Below are 19,155 nucleotides of genomic sequence, written 5' to 3' on the forward strand. Positions count from 1 at the left end.
TTACTTCTGTTATACCTTATTTTTAGTTAAGTGCACCTTTAAGGCAAATTTTCTATTCCATGTTCCATTACCTTGGTATGCTTTTAACTAACCTGGCTAGCTAGATAGGAATGGTACCAATCTAGTAAGAATATCTCTACATCATATGTCTAGGCATGTATCTAGTAATCTTCTCAAAACCAATAATCTCTAGGTTCCTATGCATAATCCATTCCTTAAATTACAAGAACTAGAGGTACCATTACTTCACATTTTATGAATATCACTTCCCAATGTACTATTGTGGCTAGAAAGATCAAAGAGACCCAACATGCTACCCCTTTCACTCAATCATATTCCCATAGAGGGTGGGGGAAACATGAAGTTGAGAAGTAAAGGCTAGGTAGGAAAGAAGTGAACCTTGAAACTTGGAAAGAGGTAGGAGACCTAGGCACTACTTTTGGAAGAAAGCCAATAACCTGCACTACTTTCATAGTGGTGAGACAACTTACATACTCATGACAAGACCAACCACATTTGGAGATCTTGCTAGGAATTTTACATCATGAAAGTTGAAAACAAGTAAAGTAAATTCATCGAGATGTAGCAATTAAGATAACAAGATAAAGGAATGCAATGAAAAGGAAAAGGAACAACTTCCACAAAAAGAGTTTTCATCAAGAAGAATTGGAAGCACTGCTAATAAAATTTCTTTACTAAATATTCATGTGAAAAGGAACAACTTCCCCCCACAAAAAGAGTTTTCATCAAGAAGAATTGGAAGCATTGCTAATAAAATTGCTTTACTAACTATTCATGCTAGTGAAAAAGGTATAATAGGTCCTATAGTTAAGGATAACTCAGAAGCTGCTAGAAAAATTGGAAAAGATTAGTCAGGCCTCCAAGAACTTGCATGTACCATTGCACTATAATCAAGGCACATTTAGGGCCTCCTATAACCAAGCGTGGAAAACAAAAGAGCACCCCAGATGAGGAAAAATCTAAGGTCAAGTGCTTGAAATATCACAACATCTATATCTTCTTTCCATTCCCTTTTGTCACATGCATCTTCAAAGAAAAGTGGTATATTATGCTACATATTGTTGTAAAGCAGTGCAAAATTTATTTTCTCAAAGTTTATTGCATTACCACATTTATATGTCAACCTTTGCGGTTGTTTACCCTCTCTTGTGTCTTCTAAGTGATGCCACATACAACCTACTAGAACTTTTTGCAGTGTAAAAACCAATGCAGCATAGATGGTGGTTGGTCCCTTGGTAATACCTCCACAAAAAGAGAAAGCCTTTAATAGACCTCAACAAGATTTGCCATGGAAGTGCAAAAAAGCATTGATGTTGATGCCCTCGCTCAAGAGAAATGTAGCCTTTCCATCAAAGATTGTTTCCAACATATGAAAGCCTTGACTCTACTGAGACCCCTTCCTTAAAATCCACTAGGAAAAATAACCAAGCCCATGCTTCAAAGTAGTACACTACTCCAACTTCATACCATTGCCAAGAAAGTCAATGGTGGGTTCCTAAAAACTTGCTCATTACCCAAGGATTTTATCATGCTATATTGAAGTTTGGATCCCCAAGCAACAACATCAAAGCTAATTCTACCATAGTGGTTGGTTCAAGACTAATTACTACAAGCCCAAGGTTTACTAAGCTAATCCTACCATAGTGGTTGGTTCAAGACTAATTGCTCCAAGTCCAAGATTTACTAAGCTAATCCTACCATAGTGGTTGGTTCAAGACTAACTACTCCCGGGCCCAAGGTTTACCAAGATAATCCTACCATAGTGGTTAGTTCAAGACTAATTGCTCCAAGCCCAAGGGTTACTATGAGGGTGACACTCACATCTCGCCCACCAAAGTGGTTGGTTTAAGAAAACTTGCTCCAAGCTTAAGGTTTATTATGAGGGTGACACTCACATCATCTGGCTACCAAGGAATGACACACACATCATCTGGCTACCAAGGAATGACACACACCCTCTCCCCTAAAAAAATCTCTCAAGAAAACCACCAAAAACCACAATGCCCACCCCTGATATAATAGCCCATGGCTCAAAAAGATTCAATGTCATTGGGTGCCCAAATAGTTTCTCAATTAATGGAACACCCAAGTATGGCTGTTGAGGCCACCATCACAACCTCATCCTTGACTGGCCACCCACCAAACAAGAAGTCCAAGAGAAACCCAAGCAATGCTAACAAAACTTACCAACAAAGAACCTACATAAAAAACAACTCATAATTGGAATATATAACAACTTGCTTGCGATGCGTAAGATAAGGGCAAACAAAAGCTACCTTTACCCTCTACTCCTAAAAGTGGAGTTTCCTTGTTTAAAAAAATATCACCACCCCTTACATAAGTGGAACAACCTACTTGCAATTTGTAAGATAGGGAAAATAAAAGCTATGTTTACATCAACTCCTAAAAGTGGAGTTTGTTTCTTTAAGAGACCTTATGTGAGTGGAACCACAAGAACCTACATCCAAAAAAGATGTAGCAAAATAAGAACCAACCTTTCCTAAGGGCAACACTTCAACCTCCCCCATAACCTCACAAGAAAAACCCCATTGCTTGCAACTTCCCAAGAGTAATAGGTGTATCAAAAGATGAGAGTAATGCAAGCGGCTTGGAAGAGTCCCTCTACTTACCTCAACACAAAATGGAGGACATCGTAATCTCTCGCACATTAATATGGCTACATAATGGCCAACAACACTAGAAAGACATCTGCAACTACATTCCAAGCCTCACAAGAAGCCAAAATCATGGTAGGCCTATAGTCATTGTAGCTCAACTAATTTTAATACAATCCAGGCAATATGGACTTTAAAGAAAATGTTAAGGAAGAGTTGAAGAAAGCAAAAACTATTAGAGCATGAAGAAAGTAGAGAAAAGAAGAAAGAAAATGAGTTAGAGATAAAGCATACAAATTGAATTAGAGATTTAATCCCATCACTTTCTTGAAAAGGAGAACCCAAAGTCTTTACTCACAATAGACTCACCACCTGAGTAGCCTTGCATCACTACTCACATTGATTGAGGCGTCAATCAACTACTAACATCACTACTTCTTCCTAGTTTACATCTTGGCTTTCCTTGAGTGTCACCTACACCCTCGATAGTTTAAGAATGAGGTAACAAACTCTACCACACTAAGCAAAACCTTATTTCATCATTGTTTTGTGTTGGCCCATTTAAGCTTGTGAGGCACTGGTTCTACCATGCTAGCCAAATCCTTAGTTCATTATTGTCTTGTGTTAGCACATTCAATCTTGTGCATCAAGGGTACACAACCCTCGTTGACCTCTTCTTCCCTTTATTACCATGTGATATTATGCCATCCTTCTGGCCATCTAAACCAATGGTTGGCTGTAATATGATATATTACAAAGTCAACACAAAGTAGTCATGTGATGAGCATGCTCCCAAAATAGCCTCACAAGTCTTCTTCCCATCTCCTTCCCATCTCCTTCCCATGGTTGCTTCTTCATCCTCGCCACACTTGACATCCCATATCATGAAATGGATCCCCAAATCATTGGCCTTGATTAGTTACAAGAGCAACAATGATAGAAGAAGTCTATTGAAATGGAAAATTAAGAAAGAGAGAACATTTACAATCTATAAGACCTCAATTCATAGGGAACTAAAGATAGATTTTGTCTATATCTTCCCAACAAAAATGTAAAAGCCAATCCATGTCTTATCTTTGAAAATCCATGGCATCATCAAAGGGAACATATAGTTCACTGTGTTGGTTATGTCCTTGTCCCTCGTGATCTCCCTTGCCTATTTCTTACTAGTAATTATTTGACTAGTTTTTTATCTTTACCATATCCAATAAGATGCGAGCAATTTAGTACTTACTATACTTGAATTCATGAAAAGAGAAGAGTAAAGCTACAAAGGCAAGTGAAAAAAAAGAAAAGATAATTAAATATTGAGCACAATAAGGGAAATAAGAATAATGTCAAAGGCCTACACCATGAATAGTACACCATGAGTAGACTTGATGGATATTTATTCACTACTCCATTAAATCTTTTCATCATACTCCCACCCCATTCGGAATGCCCACACAGAGTGCAACTTTTGATCCCAATTGTTGTAATTTTTATTCACAATTTTCTTCAACATTCATTGCCCATTTTCCTATGGGTAGCCTTCTTGTGAATAATCATATGTTGCTTTGGAGTTCACCTCATTAAGAAAATGTCCATTCTGATCAATCATCCCTCAATCAGGTAACCAAGCCGAGTCATCATGATCGATTCATCTAGGAATTTTGCTCTACTAAGGTAGCCTTCTTATCCCAAAGAACCTTTGCCTCCACTCATTTAGTACAATAATCTACGACCATTAATGGTTCTTTTTTGAGATGGTGGTTTAAAAGGTCCTACAAAGTCTAGAGCCCACTTTTGTGCCTTCTTGTGAATAATCATGTGTTGCCTTGTCAGATTCGAGATCACATAATTAAGAAAACATCCTTTGAGATGGTGATTTAAAAGGTCCTACAAAGTCTAGACCCCACTTTTGTGCCTTCTTATGAATACTCATGTGTTGCTTTGTCAGATTCAAGATCACCTAATTAAGAAAATCTCCACCCTAATGATCACTCATCAACAACTTAAATGGGCAACCAAATCGTGTCATCACGATTACTCCAAAGAAACACTGATGAGCTTCTACAAGCACATCTAGCTGCTCATGATTCAACACATACCTTTGTAGTACACCTAGTCCAGAGAAACACTGAAGAGCTTCTACAAGCACATCTAGCTGCTCATGATTCAACACATACCTTTGTAGTACACCTAGTCCAAAGAAACACTAAAGAGCTTCTACAAGCACATCTAGCTGCTCATGATTCAACACTTACCTTTGTAGTACACCTAGTCCACTCCCATTTTGTACAATTGTCTTGCAACTACCATAAAGGTTTTGCTATTAAGTGAAAACCCCTTACACTGATCATGAGACATATCTCTCAAAAAAATCCCTTTTGACAAAAACATGATCAGTTCATCTTACTACCACTCTAGTGGAGAGCTATCTACTTTGCGAACAAATTTTCATATCCAAAAAGTAACTTTTGTTGCCTTTGCAGAGCCAATCCATGAGAAAGAATCATTGCCATGTGTACTGGATAGTAAAATCAAACTCTTAAAGTAATATCATCCATCTTGCCAATTTGCTAGTTAGATTAGGCTAATTGACCAAGTATAACAAAGCTTGATGGTGAAAGACAAATTGATAATCCAACAAATAATGGTGAAACTTATTGAGTATATATGCCTTTTGATGGTGGAATATTTTTTCTCCACATTGGCTTATCTAACTGGCATAGTAGATGGGTAGGAACCATCCACCTTTTTCTTCTTGCATTAAAACATTACCAATTTCCATACCAAAAGCATTAACAAATACATGAAACACTTTTAACCAATCCTCTAAAGGCTACAAAGTGGGAGCTGCTACTTTGTTAGCATTTTCTTTAAGTTTTGGAATGGCACCTCTGCCAGATCTAAAGGCTACAAAGTGGGAGCTGCTACTTTGCTAGCATTTTCTTTAAGTTTTGGAATGCCACCTCTGCCAGATTAAATGAATAAAGCATCTCTCTTTGTAAGAACATACAACAGAACACACCTTTGCCAGATCAAATGAATAGAGAGTAGTCTCTCTTTGTAAGAACATACAACAAAACACACATTTGCCAGATCAAATGAATAGAGAGTAGTCTCTACATACAACAAAACACACATTTGCCAAATACCATGCATGAATCTAGTGTGCCATTTTATTTGTCCCAAGAATTGCCCTAATTTTTAAATGTTGTTCTGCAAGGCCTAAAATTTGATGATCACCACCACTTTTCATGGATCCACTGCCACACCTTCCTCTGAGACTATGTGCCCTTACATTGCTTATAGTAGAGCAAATGCCGAATTTGTTGGAGTTAGACTATTGAGCCTTGTTTCATGGCACATCTCTAGATAGAGAGTAAGGTGATGAAGATTTATTGTCCTCTTTCCAAACACACTAAAATATCAACAAACACCCTCATCAAGGTGGCGAGATAATCATAGAACATTTCCTATACCATCCTCTGAAAAATGGTAGGTGCATTATTCTTTAACCCAAACATCATGATATTTGAAGGCAAACACTCCCCCAAAAAGTAATTTTCTCCTTGTACTCTTGGGTCCACGGACTTGATTATAACCACTAAAACCAATAAGAAATGAATACATCTCATGTCCATTGAATGTGTGAAGGGAAGAGGAAAGAGATCTGTGGTTCTATAATGGTGGCAAAATTTAGCTTTCTATAATCCACACATACCATGAGCTTCCCATTCGTCTTTGGCACAATGACAAACAATGGGTGATACCCACCATCTTATCTTATCCGCACATGATAAATGAACCCTACTTTTAGCAACTTATCTATCTAGAGGCAACAACAAGGCAAGAAAGGTAAGGGTATTTCCATCTCTTTCCCTCTATTTTTTTCACCAAGGTTTTGAAAAGAGGTAAAGAGATTTTGAGAACATTTTGAGGAAAGTTGTAATTTTGAGTCTTTATTTTATATTTAAACATGCATTATGTATATTTCTTTGAAACTACATAAACAAAGAAGATAGATCTTAATGGATAATTTCACCCTCGCTTGAATGCTCGAAAGTTTTTACTCATAAAAAATGCTTGTCCCTGTGAGTGTGTGATCTATATGTAAGGTTACTTTAATAGTTAGATTGGAACATGAGAACTCTAGAGTTGAAAAACCATATGATTAAGATTTTGAAAGTTTCAAATGAATCTCACTAGAATTTGACGGATATAATTTATCATAAAGGGCATTGCAACCACTTCTTGTTCTAACTCTTTTGATCGGACATGGATCAAATGGATCCTTCAAAGCATGCATGCAATGTCTGTAGGCAACAATATATCAATATAAGCTCTAGTTCAATAATATCTACTTATATGATTTGGAAGAGCTAGTGTGTCAAATTTTAGAGTGTCGGAACCACACTCTCTCAGGTCTAGGAGATCCGAGAGATCTAAATCACCATGGGAACCACTTTTGTGGATCTCATTCTATGATAAATCATTGGCATTATATATAAATACAACTTAGTCATCATCGGTTGGATCACTCAAGGTGTTCGAGACAATATATATCTAAAGGATAAGCATCCTTAGAATCATGAGGCATTTCCTCAGTCAAATCCAAAGTATCACAAGGTAAAGCATCATAGATCTAATAATCATATGCAACAAGGGCATCCAAATACAAGGCATTAATGCTCACATAATCCTTCCACATCATCATATGTATTGACATTATTAATCATATCACGTGCATCTATCAATGCTTTTTAGCATAAGGTGTAACATAAAACACAAGTGTATGATTTTCATGTGTGTCATTTCATAGATCATCATTAGACATGTATGATTTAATTATTTTTGATTCTTTAATTGGAATGTTTGACTGTTGCACAACATTAAACAAAATATCATCATGTACATCATCTAATTAGCATCATTATCATCATGTGTAATCATAAGAGCATCATTGTGTAACACATTCATTAACATATACATTGGAAACATCATATAGCCTTTCCTTCTTTTTTGGATTTATGGCATCATTATCCTCACCACATACATCATTACATCATTGTGGAATGTAATTTTGTAGAAAACTAAAAACCATGCAAACGGCCCCCAAAATGCACCCAAAATGAAAATTTGACCGAAAAACATAGTACAAAGTACTACACGCTTCATGGTCCTCTTTCTTTTCCCAAAAGGCTCCTTGATCTAATTCAAGAAGATGGGCGACTCGAGGTGAAGGGTAGGCAACATCATAGGGTGAGGAGTGAATGCTCTTATACCAAATGTTGGGAATAGGGTTACAAGAACTCTCTCTCTCACACACACAATGGAAAAGCTCAAGGGAGCACACAATGAGATGATATATAGATAGAAAATAAATGTGTGCTAGCATCACTACCAAATATGGCTATAGAATCCGTATCTAGAAAACCCAATTGTCGGGGTAGATTAACCTGACTTGAGATTCTATTTCTATAAGGATGCCTAGGATAATAGATATAGTCCATGTGATGAGCCGCCTAAAGGGTAGCAACTATTGAAAGAGACTAGGTAGGGGGAGATGGAACCATCTCTTATCCCCACTCGGAACCTCGTTCATTTGGCTTGGGCTCAACCTCTATAAATGTAAATGCAAAGATAGGGGATGATGAAGTAATCTCTAGAGGAACCTGGGAAATAGAAGCCTTAATTAGGTTTCCTGAATTTACTTTCTAGAGTAACCCAATGGGGACAATGCACCTCCAACTACACCTCGCACTCCTCTCATGAGTACATGGTGCCTCACACCCTCACTACAACGTATGGGGAGGGATGTACTGGTTATGTGCCATACATCTACATTAATATAGTAGTTCCATCTATTTTCCAATGGGAACAAACTTATGCACATCCTTTAGTGAAGCATGCATATGCTATCAACTGTAGCAACAACTTATATTGGACCCATGTTCACTACCTCGCACTCCTCTCATGAGAGTACATGGTGCCTCACACCCTCACTAGAACGTATGGGGAGGGATGTACTGGTTATGTGCCATACATCTACATTAATATAGTAGTTCCATCTATTTTCCAATGGGAACACACTTATGCACATCCTTTAGTGAGACAAGCATGCATATGCTATCAACTGTAGCAACAACTTATATTGGACCCATGTTCACTACCTAAAGTTCTAAATTGATAACATGTTCACTACTAGCTCCCACCTACACTCCCCCAAGAGTGCATGCTATTCTATAATAGGAGGAGAAGCAGTTGTGGGAGTTCCAAATCCTACACTATTCGAAAAACCACATATTTATCCTATGTCACTAATCAAAATGGAGCTATAAATGATGCCATCAAAATGGTTGAAGGGATTTCCAGAGTAGTTACTACTAGAGAACATGCCATTCCTACAACTTTTGTTCCCCATGGTCTTGGGGAGAGAGAACGAGACAAACTTAGCTCTAGAGTCTGGAGTGTGTCTAAGGTAATTCAAAAATTTAGTGCGATTGGTGATCCACAACAAAGGTATAGAATGAGCCCAAACTATGCCCAAACTATGCAAAACAAGTCAAAGAAGAAATTGACAGATTACTGAGAGTGGGTTTCATAGTGCCAATGGAAAAGGCTTCCTAGTTATCCTCAATCGTGGTAGTCCCTAAAAAGAATATGAAAATCAGAATATGTGTGGACTATCGCAACTAACTCAATCCCTTTCCAGTTTCATTCACGGACTCCTTACTGGATGAGGTAACCAAAAAGGAGATGTACTCCTTTTTAGATGGCTTCAGCAGATACAACCAGGTGAAGATGGCTCTGGAAGACAGAGAGAAGACCACATTCATCACCAAAAAATGCATGTTTAGCTTGAAAAATGCACCTGGCACCTTCCAGAGAATGGTGCAAGAGATTTTCTATGACTATTTTGACAGACTTTATGAAAGCTTTTGTGGATGATTTTTTAGCATGTCCAGAGTTAAGGCAAAGCATATCTATCATTTAAGGCTATGTTTGCAGAGGTATAGATATACAAGGCTGAAGTTGAATCTGGCCAAGTGTGCTTTTGTAGTAAAATCCAGAATATTGTTAGGATACATTGTGTCAGCCCAAGGATTGTCTATAGATTCGTCTAAGGTAGAGGCCATATCCAAAATGTATGCTCCCCAAAACATTAAGCAACTTGAAAGATTCCTTAGCAAGATGAAGTGGCATGCGATATTTTTGAAGTATATAGCACATGTAGCTTACCCATTATATGCACTTACCAAGAAAGATGCAAAGTATGAATGGATTTCGGAATATCAGAAGGCATTCCATTGCCTAAAAAGCATGGTGTCATCTATGATCAACCCAGAATGGAATTTAATGCTCCATGTTTATGTAGATGCTCCATGTTTATGTAGATGCTTTCAAACAAAGCAGTGGGTAGTGTACTGATGCAGGAAAAACAAAAAGGTTATATGCAGCCCATCCATTATGCCAGCAAAGCCCTCACAAGGGTGGAAAGGAACTACAACACAACAGAACGAGAAGCCCTTTCAATGATTTATGCTGTGAACAAGCTCCATCACTATCTCTTGGGAAACAAATTTGTTTTCCATGTGGACCATCAAGCACTCATTTATTTGGTGAACAAAGCTTTTCTGGTGGAACGAATGGCAAGATGGATGCTCCTACTTTCGAGAATTTGAGTTCACCATCCAGCACACACTCGGAAAAGAAAATGTAGTGGTAGATTTTTTGCCCAGACTAGATTTCAGAGAACCTGCCTTGGGGGGTGTAGAAGATCAACTCCTAGACACCAACTTATTCATAGTAGCAGCAGGTTGAAACGGATAAAGACTGGTATTATGACATGATGTAGTTTTTGGAAGATGGGGCTTTTTTGGAAGGATACACTGCTAACAGGAAAAAGAGAATTGCCTTAAGAAGCAGAAATTTCACCATGATTATTGGGTAGCTCTATAAAAGAGGCATATACCATATCTTATGCAAATGTGTCCCAGATCATGAGCAGCAAGCCGTGTTAAGAGAAGCACACTATGAGATCATCGGAGGACACATGGGCGGAGAAATAATAGCCTGGAAAATTTTGCAAGCAAGCTTGTGGTGGCCAACTGTCATCAGGGATGCCAATAGTAAAGCAAAGAACTGTGATGTCTGTCCAGCGAATGGGTCAACCCAAAGATTTCGATAGATTTCCCATCTCACCTATACTGCCGCTGTCTCCATTCATGAAGTGGGGATTGGATTTTATTGGACAAATTAAGCCACCCACAAAGAGCAGCAGATGTGAGTACATCATTGTGGCTACTACTGACTATTTTACCAAATGGTCGGAAGCTAGAGATGTAAAGAGAAACTTTGTAGAAGAGGTGGCGAAGTTCCTCTTCAAGGAAATCATTGCTAGGCATGGAATTCCGGTGGAAATAGTCAGTGACCAGGGCACACATTTCATGAACAAAGTAATGAAAGGGTTGATGGAGAGATACCTAATCAATCACAAGAAGTCCTCACCCTACTACCCACAATGAAACGGCTAGGCAGAATGAAAGGGTTGATGGAGAGATACCTAATCAATCACAAGAAGTCCTCACCCTACTACCCACAATGAAACGGCTAGGCAGAATGAAAGGGTTGATGGAGAGATACCTAATCAATCACAAGAAGTCCTCACCCTACTACCCACAATGAAACGGCTAGGCAGAATCAACCAACAAGTTTCTGACCAAGATTCTAAAGAAAATTGTAAATGCTAACAAAATGATTAGGACCAGAAGCTGGATGTGGCCCTATAGGCATTCCGCACATCCTACAGAGTCTCAACTGGGCAAACACCATTCAAGTTGGTCTATGTATTGGAAGCAGTTATGCCTATGGAATTCATGGTACCCAGTTTGAGAGTGGCCATTCAAGAGAAGCTACCAAGGGAAGAATCCCAAGAGATCAGAATACAAGAACTCGTAGCCTTAAAGGAAGAAAGGCAAATGAGCTCTCTAAAGGTGGCGATAGTGCAGCAAAGAAGAAAGGCTTGGACTGATAGGCATCTCAAGCACAAGATTTTTGAGAAAGGATATCTTGTATTGGTCTACAATTCCAAGCTCGGAGCTCACCCTAGAAAATTCAAAATCTGGTGGATCGGACCATTTATAGTGAAAGACCCGATCAGCCAAAATGCCTTTACCTTAGAAAACTTGGATGACACACCTTTTCCTTAGAAAACTTGGATGACACACCTTTTCCAAAGATAGTATATGGCTTCAGGATGAGAAAATACAAAGGCCACCCGGTGGTGTGTTAATCCCATTTTGGATTAACAAATATGCTCCTCCATTTAAGGACATTAATAAGTGTCATGCAAAGGCACTATAAAAGTTGTACATTATGAGATATTGGCCACCCAAGGCCTTAGTTAAGTAAGTTTTGGGTGCCCAGGTGTGAATAAGGGCCAATTGTATATAAGGCATTTTCTCCTAATGAATGTACACAATCCCCCTTTTTGTGCTATTGAGAGCTCTTCTTTGTGTCTTGAGAGAGAGCATTCTAGCACTTGTGCCTCTTCTATACTTTTATGGTGCATGCTTGTGTTGAAGAGTGAGAGATAGTGATTGCCTTATGGTGCGAGCAACTCTATGGTGACAGCATGGAGGTGGATCTTGGAGGATTTGAGCTTCTCAAGTGAGCTTGGAGGCCTCAAGGGACACAATTTCGAAGAATTTGTAAGTTCTCTCCGACAGTTGTGTTCTATTGCTCTTCCCTTAGGTAAATGCATTAAGTTCCCTCTTGGAAGTGTGGTAGCCCATAACATTTTTGACACCACTGTCGGGGAAACACCTTTATTTCTTCCATCCTCTTTGAGTTTCAACTCCTATTACATAAGATTCATCATTGCCTTTGCATTCTGGTAGTGCATTGTGTAGGAAATGAATGGATAAGATTTGCATGGAAGTGAAAAATTGTGAGAAATTGCTTGTGTTTGTTGTGTATTTGTGTGATGGATTGGTCTTGGGGAAGAGAGATTCATTGTTTTTTCTAGTTAATTTTGATGTTTGCATCACCGAAATTGTCAACGTGAATGAGCATGGTGGTGTTTTGTTTTTCTTTCTTTTCAAAAATTTACAAAAATTATAAAAATAAGGAGCCATTGATTGTGCCTTGAACTTGTATTACATTCCTTAGGCATGGCGAGGTATGCATGAAATCCAAATATAATAAAAGTCACACTTTTCAAATAAAATAATCGACTTTTATGCATACCTTTATGCACGAAATCCAAATATGTTAAAAGTCACACTTTTATAATAAAATAATCAACTTTTATGCATACCTCTATGCATGAAATTCAATTATGATAAAAGTCACACTTTTATAATAAAATAATCAACTTTTATGCATACCTTTATGCATGAAATTCAAATATGATAAAAGTAACACTTTTGATATAAAAATTTATCCATTATGCATACTTCTATGCATGAAATAAAAATGATAAAAGTAACACTTTTGACATAAAAATTTATCCTTTATGCATACTTCTATGCATGAAAATAAAAATGATAAAAGTAACACTTTTGATATAAAAATTTATCCATTATGCATACTTCTATGCATGAAAATAAAAATGGTAAAAATAACACTTTTGATATAAAAATTTATCCTTTATGCATACTTCTATGCATGAAAATAAAAATGATAAAAATAACACTTTTGATATAAAATTTTATCCATTATGCATACTTCTATGCATGAAAGTAAAAATGATAAAAATAACACTTTTGATATAAAAATTTATCCTTTATGCATACTTCTATGCATGAAAATAAAAATGGTAAAAATAACACTTTTGATATAAAAATTTATCCATTATGCATACTTCTATGCATGAAATAAAATGGTAAAAATAACACTTTTGATATAAAAACTTATTCTTTATGCATAATATTAAAATTCAATTTCTCCATGATTATAATGAAATTCTTTCAATTAATCTAGGATGATAATTCCTAGAATATGGTAGGAAGTCCTCTTTTTATACTTTGAATGAAATTATTTTATGCATAATTTTTATAAAAATTTTGCCATAGCTCCGCTGCTATGACTGATAAATCTCAATTTTTCTAAGGGATAAAGCTTATCATTAAGGAAATAATTAAAATGATTCTCTAATTGGATCATTAATCCATAATGGATTGAATCATCAATATACATAAACTAAAAGTATAGAAAAAAGCCATTAATTTGGCCTCAAGCATAGCTTAATCTTGGGTTAAGGAAAAGCTTTATGAAAAGCTTCATTTGGATTGAGAATGGGTTATGAGTATGACCATTTCTTGAGTGAGAGAGAGAAATTACATAAAACCATTAGAATTTAAACATAAATAGAAATTTATGTAATTCTTTACTATCATTAATTAATTAACTTCAATAGCATTCATTAAATTATGTAACTCTTCACTACTATTCACCAATTAACTTCAATAGCATTTAAAAAACCATACCAATTAAGCTTCTCAAGCTTGAGAAGAGAGAAACATTGAGAAATTATAGAAAAGATCAATATTCACTAATTACCTTACAAATTGCTTGATTCTTTGTTCACGGTAGAGGCCCCCAACCAATCAATTGGTTAAGTATGTTGATGGAGCCACCAATGGGGATTGAAGAAAGAGGGAAGCTCCAAAAACTAGTGAATTATTAATGAATTCACAGTTCTTGGCTTAGGTGGAGTAGAGTAACGACGCATAAACACTATATATTTTTTTTCAACAAGGGGAGGCTTCTATTTATAGGAAAAATTGAGCTCCTAACCAAACAAACTGATTCTAGAATTTTCCAACTCAGTTTAGTCAATTTTTGACCATTTTTAGGTCAATTGAGCTAACTTTTGTAACTAGACTTGAATTAGGAGAGAGGAGAGATGAAATATCTCAATTTGTATGAGTTTAAAACTCATTCAAGCATGTGAAATATGCACCTCCTTTAAAGAACTCCCCTTCCTTACATATGTGTCAAAATAGAATCATTATTCTCAAAATATCTCATATTTTTAATATTGCTCATAGTTTTTTACTAATAAACCTTGTACATTTTCAACTCTTCATCTTATGTGAAATATGCACCTCCTTTAAAGAACTCCCCTTCCTTACATAGTGTCAATATGAAATCATTATACCCAAAATATCTCATATTTTTAATATTGCTCATAGTTTTTTACTAATAAACCTTGTACATTTTCAACTCTTCATCTTATGTGAAATATGCACCTCCTTTAAAGAACTCCCCTTCCTTACATAGTGCCAATATGAAATCATTATACCCAAAATATCTCATATTTTTAATATTGCTCATAGTTTTTTACTAATAAACCTTGTACATTTTCAACTCTTCATCTTATGTGAAATATGCACCTCCTTTAAAGAACTCCCCTTCCTTACATAGTGTTAATATGAAATCATTATACCCAAAATATCTCATATTTTTAATATTGCTCATAGTTTTTTACTAATAAACCTTGTACATTTTCAACTCTTCATCTTATGTGAAATATGGACCTCCTTTAAAGAACTCCCCTTCCTTACATATGTGTCAAAATGGAATCATTATACCCAAAATATCTCATATTTTTAATATTGCTCATAGTTTTTTACTAATAAACTTGTACATTTTCAACTCTTCATCTTATGTGAGCATTTACTCATTTTTGGGTATCTTCTTTTACAAATTGATTTATCTCCTCCCTACACATGGATTGATGTTATTGGCTCATAGGAAACTTAATTGGACCATAATCCAAAAATTTCTGAAAATCTAGACCCTTAGGCTAAGGTCCTTTATACACATTTCCAATTAATTCCAATTGCACATTGGAAATTTCTTTTTGGGGGAGGAATCTTACAGAGGTCCTCGAATTTTTGCACTAGTGTGGCCATTGGTGGCTTGCATAGGAGCAGCCCCTTACTCAACCCTCTAGTCCATGTTGGATGCCTACCCACAAGGTCCTAGAATTTGCACTCATGACTCAACAACACATTGGAATCGAGGCAAATAGATGGTGACTCCATTTATGTTTAGATTTTGTCCAAAACAATAGGTATCCCAAAGTCGGGTTTGGGTGATCATAGAACGTGGCCAAAATTACACAAAATGGACTCCTCAAAGGTCTTTTCTTCCTTAGTTTTTCCCTCTTTAAGGTACTTGTGGTTTCCACTTCATAAGTTATACTCTACGCTCTAAGACTACATTTTTAGTAAACCAGCTTTAAACCACTTCACCTTCTCTTTAGTTTTTCCCTCTTGAAGGTACTTTTTGGTTTCCACTTCATAAGTTATACTCTACTCTCTAAGACTACATTTTTGGTAAACCAGCTTTAAACCACCTTCACCTTCTCTTGAGCCAAGGTCAATGGACCAAGATGATTTGGTACCCCTTTTGATATGATTTAGTGGGAATCACCAAAAATTTAGACAACATGATTATTTCACACACAGTTGTTTCTAAATCCTTGATTCTTCACACCACTGTCTTGGCTCTAAGGGTTATGTCAACAAGCTTACTAAGGCACGTGGATGACATTATCCTATGCTTTAAGCCCACTTGTTCCAACACATATTTATTGATGACATTAGACCCTTCAGCGTCCATATACGTATTAAGGAATAACCTTTGATTACCAACAATACATTCTCTACTAGAGACTCTTCACATAACTCTACATGCAACCCTACCTTGCCTTCTTTGCCTTTCTTTGTTGATAACCTTCGTCCACTCTTTTTAAAGATTTAGAGATAATGCCATCAAGGTAATGTCTCATTTTGGGTAATTAAGATAACCTAGAAGATCATAGGAGGGAAGCCCCTATGCCCTAGCAAAATCCCCTAGAAGATCATAGGAGGGAAGCCCTTGTCCCCTAGAAAAATACCCTAGACGATCATATGAGAGAAACCCCTATCCCATAGCAAAATTCCCTAGAAGATCATGGAAGCCCCTGTCCCATAACAAAATCCTCTTGCAGTATCTCTTGCATTACCTTCCTCTTCTCTTTCCTTTCCTTCTTATGCTAAGGCTCCTCGACTTCATTCATTAACTAAATTTGAGAGGGATCTTCCACCATCCCGTTACCTTTTAACATATGTTTTTTTGTGAGAGCATCTGGAACCATGATCCACAAGTGCTTCCACTACTGGCCTAGGCTCCAGTGCATTCCTCAATCTTAGACACAAAGGGCTCTAAGTATGACTTACCACCTTGAAATTCATACAAATAATAGGATGTATGCCTTGACATCTCCCTTCTCAACCTAAGTAGGGCTTCCCTAAGCTTCATGGCTCCCCCACCATGTGAAGCCACAAACCTGTAAAGTCAGAAATAAACATATAAGTCAATCTCTATAACAGTTGGCCCCTAATAATTGAGATCCTACTAGAGGCAATATCAAAGGCCTCTTGGTATGTTTATGGGCTCTTAGCTATCACCTTTAGTCCTTAACTACAAGCTAATCCTCCTACTATAAATACTTCAATTTTAAACGCGTAAGTCCATGCTACATCATGATATCCCTTGTACATTCCCAAGGGCTATATGTGCATACTTCTAGAAGAGATTGAGATAACATCAATCATGCAAGCTATAGATTCATTCCCAAAATTCTTTCGATTTGTTAGAGTGGAGACAAAGGTAGCAACACACACAGAGATGCAGTAGGCAAGTAGAGATAGAAAGAAGCACAACATTGAAAGTAGATTGATGAGAATGAGTGAAGTATAAGTGAAGTGACATGATAAGGTCACTTAAACATTTACTCATAAGATTTGTACACACGCTTGGGGGAAAAAACCTCCTAAGAAGGGAAAAGTGCCCTTGCCCATTATTAGCCTACGTCCACACATCACTGCCATCTCTTACCATGAGCCTCTCCGTGACATAATGATAATGCACCTCAATGTGCTTTGTATAATAATGAAACATTGGGTTGCTCATAACATGATGGAACATACACACATCACTGCCATCTCTTACCATGAGCCTCTCCGTGACATAATGATAATGCACCTCAATGTGCTTTGTATAATAATGAAACATTGGGTTGCTCATAACATGATGGAACATACACACTAGCTCTCCATTGAAGATGGAGGTTGGGGACAACTGTCCACCAATATCACAATTTGCCAAAAGGCGTCTGAGCCATACACACTCCATAGTCACTATAAAAGCTACCCTATACTTAGCTTCACAGCTCGAAAAGTGACAACCAATAAAGCCTATGGCTTAAAGTACCAAACACCACAATGACATCTCCATCACTTCGATCATGAATTGTACACCTGTCACATTAATAAATTGATCATTAGGTTTGCTTTAGCAATGGTGGCAAAGATTGACTGCAAGTTCATTTTAATGCCTAGAAAAAATAAGACTTATGAGAGAATGATTGTCCCACCATTCACAGTAGTGAGCACAACCTTACCAACTTCTTTCATTGAATATGAGGAGTTGTTTACGCGTGTGATTGTGCCTCCTTGAGGAGTATACTTAAGGTAGGAGAACAAATCACGATGAGAAGTAATATCCTTGATAGCACCACTATCAAAATACCAGACATGATGATCTATCACTAAGATGCATACATCATGGATAGAAGGGTCCTAACTACAATGCACAATGAATGCCTATTCATCATGTGCATAGTTTGTTGACTCCTTCTTTTTAGCACTTGGTGTTGCAGCCATGCCTGACTCTTTCTTATTCTCTTTCTCTAGCCTTTTTCTACATTAATTGATGTTACAGTCTGGCTTCCGACAACAGTTCCATTTGCCTTTCTTTTTCTTAGGCTTATCACACCCTCGTTCTTAGTATCTTGCCAGAAGATTGGGCTGATTTTGCCTTTGAATTATAGCTGCACTAAGAGAAGGATTTACCTTTACCTTTTTAATTAGCAACAAATAGATGATTCCCCACACGTATACAATTCAATTTTGTGGATTTCTCTTCTTGCAAGAGCACTGCAACCAACTCATCAAATGTAAGGGTATTGGGGTTTGGGGTTACCCTTCATTATATGTCAAAGTTTGAATTTGATAAAGCTATGAGAACAGTAGACACCTTTCTGTTACTTTAATTTTAATTAATCAGTCTTAAACCACTCTTGTGGCTTAATTACAGGACTAGTCAGAGTTAATGTAATGCTGATAAAGTTGTGAAAATAGTAGACACCTTTCTGTTGTGAGAATAATAAACAGCTTTTCGTTTCTCCAATTTTAATTAACTAGTCTTAGTCACTCTTGTGGCTCAATTATAGGACTAGTCAGAGTTAATGTTTTGATAAGTACGATCAAATCATGACAATGACAACAAGAGGGAGGGTGTTGACACATGCCTTTTTCCTCAAACAAATTTAAATGACTTTTTTGTTTGAGATGATGGCATGTAGGGATTTCCCCTTTGACTTTATGGGATATATAATGGTTGATAGTGGTACTTTTCTCGTGGCATGTGGGAATTTCGTCTTTGACTATTTGGGTTATATGATGGTAAATGCTGA

This window comes from Cibotium barometz, chromosome 30 (assembly GCF_041138505.1).
Source record: "Cibotium barometz isolate CiBa-2024 chromosome 30, ASM4113850v1, whole genome shotgun sequence".
Classification (NCBI taxonomy): Eukaryota; Viridiplantae; Streptophyta; class Polypodiopsida; order Cyatheales; family Cibotiaceae; genus Cibotium; species Cibotium barometz.